We start from the raw sequence: 6,000 nt of genomic DNA, 5'->3' as shown, positions 1-6,000 counted from the left end.
AAATGTTTATTTAGTGTCTACTTCAAAGAGACATTGGGCTCAGTGTTAGAGTGTAAATAAAGATTAGAAAGACCCAGTTCCTGAATTTGAACGCAGGGATAGGCATGTGCTTCTTGTAGTCAGTAGTGGTGGCATCCCCTAAACATTAGCTACGTGAATAGCACGGAGTGCTCAATATAGGTTTGTTGAATTGAAAATTCCTAACCTAGATTACAGGTCACAGTACAGTCCCTAAGAGATATGCAGACTGCTGTGTGAGATTTCCAAAGGGATCATTCTCCTCTAGTTGTATCCCTGGGGAGACCTTTTTGGAGCAGGTGAATGTAGGAAGACAGAATGCCATAGGTGCATGTGGCAGGAGGACCAGACCTACATGGAAAGATCAGCTTAATCAGCACAATTACAGGAGACATCCGTAAAGAAATGTGAGTAGTTCAGTTTGTTTGGCATTTGGATCATTTGGAAGATAAGTCTTCAAAGATCAGTGAGAGATACCAAGTGGAATGTCTTGAATGCGCAAGTGAAAACTTTTTTCTTAAATCATAGGCTAAAGTCAGTGTTTCCTAAGCTTTATTGCACATTATAATCACCTGATAATCATTAAACAGAACAGAGGCCTAGTTACCACTCTCAGATATTCTGATTCAGTTGGTGTGGGGTATGTCAAGGGCATTAAGAATGTTAAAAGCTTCCCAGGTGACTGTAATATGCAGCAAAGTTTAGGAACGATACTCCAAGTAGTCCAGAGCAGTATGATGATAAGGGAAGAGCAAGTTGGAGCTGTACTTTGTGTATAAAGAGTAATTTGGGGCTTAGGAGTTCAAGGTCTGAAAGGGAAGTCTTGAAGGCAATTCATCGTGTAGATCTGAAATCCAAGAGCTAAGTCACCATTTCTTATGCAGATTTGAAAGTTAACCAACTTCACTGAATGAACTGTTCATTTTTCAAATTTCACTTCAACTTTCTCTTCCTTGGAGAAACTCACCTGAACTGTTGACAAGGTCAGATACCTGTATTTGATGCTTGCAATGCCATCTTAATTTCTTTGCCATGTTACTGTTTACGGCTTATAGTATGCACACTGTCCTGTTACAAGAGTTTCTTTATGCAAATGAGCTCACCTGTGATTGGTAGATAAGGGATTCATGTAACTGTACATGAAGTACAGTAACAGCCAAATGTAGCAAGCTTGGAGGAACAGTATTTCACAGGATGACTGCATGCTGTCCTCCACCATTTGGCTCAGATTGGCCAGATGTTCTATCTTGGAAGACTTTATTGCATTGTTCTCCCTGTCTTTAGGCAGTTTGTCCTATCTTCATAAGTCAGTTTGAAGAGAATCAAGAGGTATTATGTTTCTCTAAGAAATAAAACCAATTTAATACGAATGAGAGAGAGAGATTTTGACTTTAAGGAATTGGCTCACACAGTTGTAGCAGATGGGAAGTTAAAAATCTGTAGGGCAGGATGGAAATTCAGGCAAGAATTGTTGTTACAGTCTTGAGTTTGAAAGTTGGAAACTCGGGCAGAATTTCTATGTTGCAGTCTTAAGACAGAATTCCTTCTTTTTCCAGAAACCTAACTCTTCATTCCTAAGGGCTTCAGCTGTTGGATGAGACCCACATTATGGAAGGTAATCTGCTTTAAAGTTAACTGATCGTAGACGTGAATCATATCTAGAAAATACTTTCACAGGAAAATTTAGTGTGTGACCAAACAACTGGGCACCATAGCCTAGTCAAGTTGACACATAAAATTAACCATCACAGAGTTGTTGTTGTTTTTCCTCTTTATACTGATGGGAGAATAAGTAAAAATAGGTTTGACATTTACTACTCTTCTGAGCTATAAAACTATTGTGGGTCCAGGGACAGGTAACAACAAATCTGCTAATATATTTTACTTGATTATCATAATCAGCTTCATATTGAACCCTCTAGTCTGGGTTCAGTCTGGGTTCACCGAAGGAAATGAGAACTTCCTAATAATTTCTCTCATTAAGTAGCTATTCACAGTCTGGCTTTATTAAAGCTTATACCGTTACCAGGTAGAAAATAACCACCTTTTCTCCTTCCATGAAGTCATGATCTGCCTGTTTGTTCCTGGTCTTTCTCTGACATTTAGATTTCTATTCCCAGTAGGGGCAGAGAAGCCAAACAAGAAAAGTAAGAAACAGGTAATCATCATACCCACCTTACTCGACTAGGTGAACAAAGTGGCTTTGCCAGACTCATTTCTGAGAGGATACAGTGGACAAGCAGGAATATTCCCAGCTGCCCTACTCAAAATAAGCCCAGTGTCAGGCTTTCAGGCTTTTTCTGATTGTGGTGAGGAATTTTGCACTGTGACCCGCTTCCTGACTTGGTTTTATCAGGGCTCCTGTCTCATTCCCTCACCTCATCCAATAGGCTGCATTGGGTGGGAGTTTGGCAGATTGCCTCTGGCCCAGAAGAGTCGCTCAAGCCCAACTTGATCCTTTCAAATGTCTGAGTGGCATTTTATCGAAGGCTCACAGGATGAGGACCATATCAAATTAAAACTAAAGAATATTTCATATTTTCTTCAAGAAACTTGAAACCTAAGTTTAGGACAATAACCCATGAAGCAAACATTCAAAAACTATTTTAAAGAATAAAATCTATTTTTCCCACTTTAAGTTTCTTCAGTATTTTCTGATGAAATTTTACGTGATTTTTGTGGAGTTTCCCTCTCTGTCCAATCTTTGAATTTCATGACTTACTCAGTTTCTATTTTCTTTATTTTCATGAGTTGTCCTCTTTTTAAAAGTTAATACTGATCCATGTTTCTTAAGCTGTCATCAGTATTTATTTTGAAGATTCTTCTCTTCTAGAGCTTATGATATAGATCAGGCATCAGCTTAAAGTTTGGCTTAAAGGGTCAGATAGTAAATACTTTAGACTTTGTAGGCCAAGATGCACAATTGAGGCTATTGTGTAGCTATTGTTGTAACTTCAAAAAATGTAAAAACCTTTCTTAGTTTACTGGCCAACACACTTTAGGCTGGATTTGGCTCCTGGACCTGTAATTTGCTAGCTAGATATCTGGAAAGAGTGATAAACTTAAAACAACGTAGTGAATTAATGTCATCTGTATAGATGCCTGTGATAGTGTGTCCTGGTTCCTTCTTATAAAATGGAGCTGTTTTTATAAAACAGTCTGCTTACCTCACAGGATTAACCTGGAGATAAAACTGGTTTCAGGATAAAAAAAAGAAACAAAACCTCATAAACTCTAAAGAGCACACATGCTAGTGAAGGGTGTATAACAGCAAAAACTGTTAATTATGGTGTAAACCTAGTGAACTCTGGAAGAAAGGAAGAGCCCTACTGCTTGGGGCAGATGGTAAAGCTGTAACAGAAAACAAAGAGAAAGCAGGGTTGTTCCACTTGTTTTATGTCCTATCTTCTCTGTTCAGACTGTCACATGGGAAAAGAGAGAATGAACTTTGTTGAGAAAGAATAGATACTGAAGATAGAGAAGAAAATTATGGGAGTCCTCCCCATTCACCTCTAAAATTCATTTGCCTAAATCTTTCATTAACTTTTGGGATAAAGTTGAATAAATATATGTAGGTATTTCAAAAACTTCCTAAATGACCAAATCTAAAAAATAAATCTGGGCTTCCCTGGTGGTGCAGTGGTTAAGAATCCGCCTGCCAATGCAGGGGACACGGGTTCGAGCCCTGGTCTGGGAAGATCCCACATGCCGTGGAGCAACTAAGCCCGTACACCATAACTACTGAGCTTACACTCTAGAGCCTGTGAGCCACAACTACTGAGCCTGCGTGTCACAACTACTGAAGCCTGTGCTCCGCAACAAGAGAAGCCACTGCAATGAGAAGCCCGCACACCACAACGAAGACCCGCTCGCTGCAACTAGAGAAAGCCCGTGTGCATCAACAAAGACCCAATGCAGCCATCAATAAATTAATTAATTTAATTAAATAAATTAAAAAATAAATCCAGTGTGAAGGACAGAGGTCTGTAATGATAGGCCCCCGCCCTCTGCCTTCCACCCATTCCTTTTCAAAATATTTATTTGAAATTTAAAGAAGGCCTCAGTTAAAAGTTTTTCTATTCTACAGATACCCTGAAAGTTGGAGTAACTAAATCACCTGTAAGATTCTTCCAGTTCTAAAGTTCAATACTTTAAAAATTGTTAAGAGGGACTTCCCTGGTGGCACAGTGGTTAAGAATCTGCCTGCCATGCAGGGGACAAGGGTTCGATCCCTGGTCCGGGAAGCTCCCACGTGCCGTGGAGCAACTAAGCCCATGCGCCACAACTACTGAGCCTGCGCTCTAGAGCCCGTGAGCCACAACTACTGAAGCCCGCGTGCCACAGCTACTGTGCCCACATGGTACAACTACTGAGCCTGCATGCTGCAACTACTGAAGCCCACACGCCTAGAGCCCATGCTCTGCAACCAGAGGAGCCACCACAGTGAGAAGCCCACGTACCACATAGAGAGTAGCCCCTGCTCGGCGCAAGTAGAGAAAGCCCGGTGCACAGCAACAAAGACCCAATGCAGCCAAAAAATAATAATAAAATAAAAAATAAAAAAAAAAAATTAAGGAAAAAAAAAACTTCCTTGTATCTGAGCTAAAATCTAAAGTATCTGAGCTAAACATCTGAAATAGATGTTTAAGTATTTGTAAATAGCCATGACCTGCTATGTGATTTATTGTGTATGGTAAGTTAACATTCATAATAAAAAATTAAGATGTCTCCTTGTCCTAAACTTAAACAGACGATGTTCATAGTACTCAATCCTAAGAAATTACATTGCTCCTACTTAAATTGCATCTCCTTCATTTCTAGCATTATGTAAGCAGACCAGTCTAGACTATTTTGTATCATAATTCTTTTATTAATAGAGGATCCGGAGAAGTGGATGATTATCTAAGATAAGAAAAATGATTTAACGATAGAGGGAAACATAGTACTAGAAGTTACTTCCAAAAAAATTAGACTGTTAGGGCTACTTGTGAGCAAAGATATATAATCAATGGGCAGAAATTGAGGTATTTTGGAATCAATTTTAAGTCAGTACAAGGAGGTTGTTCTCTTTTTTTTGTTTGTTTCTTTATGAATGGGTCATTTCCAGGGAAAGACAAAATACCACATACGGTTCTTCTCTAATGTAGTAAAAATGAACTTGGTTATGCCATAGAACACTTAGCTTCTGGTATCCACTCTGAAAAACCTGGATCTTCTTTATTTGTACCTAGAATAGAAGTTAATAGAGTCGAGAGTCTCCTAACTCACAGAATGCTTTGTTCAACATTGCTTTTCCCTGGAGAGTTCAGTGACTAGGGGCCCATTGAAGCTCCAGCTCCCTGCCTTGGCCAAGGAGTTTCCCCTTAGGATTCCTTCTAAGTTCACTTCTTGGCCCAGGGGCAAAACCCTTTGCTCTTTCCACAAACCCATTATACAACTGCACTTTGTTTAAAGGCTGGTGACTATTAATATATTAACTAAACACTTTGCCCAAAGGAGAAAAATCCCCTTAAGAAAGAAACGGAGGAAAAAGTGAATGACAAGCTGGTAACATTAGAGTGGAGGAAACATTTGCTCTTCCACTCCTAATTAAGAAAAGGTAAAGTAGGCCAGCATTACATTTGCATGACAAAGCAAGCAATGCAAACAGAAATTGGCTCCGGATTAATCTCTTTTTGAGTTTCAAAGTTTAAAGGAGAGTATAAAGCAAGGCAAACTTTAAGCTTTCCTTTGCAGGATTCTATGGTCTTCAAGGCTAGATTCTCCAGGCAAAGAGGTGTGCTTATCATTCATGCCTGCAGGACTTTAAGGGGCAACATGGTTCATTTATGTTTGCTCCCACTTGTGTAAACCATCTTCCTTTTTACTCTGACTTCGTAGTTTAAAGAATATGTTGCTGCTGATACGTGAGCTTATTTCTACTCGTCATAGGCTTCCAAAGTGATTGTCTGTGCCAATAGTGAAATTCAGAGACAATATAAT

This window comes from Kogia breviceps, chromosome 10 (assembly GCF_026419965.1).
Source record: "Kogia breviceps isolate mKogBre1 chromosome 10, mKogBre1 haplotype 1, whole genome shotgun sequence".
Lineage (NCBI taxonomy): Eukaryota > Metazoa > Chordata > Mammalia > Artiodactyla > Physeteridae > Kogia > Kogia breviceps.
The sequence above is the reverse complement of the archived record's forward strand: the minus strand, read 5'-3'. Positions refer to the sequence as shown.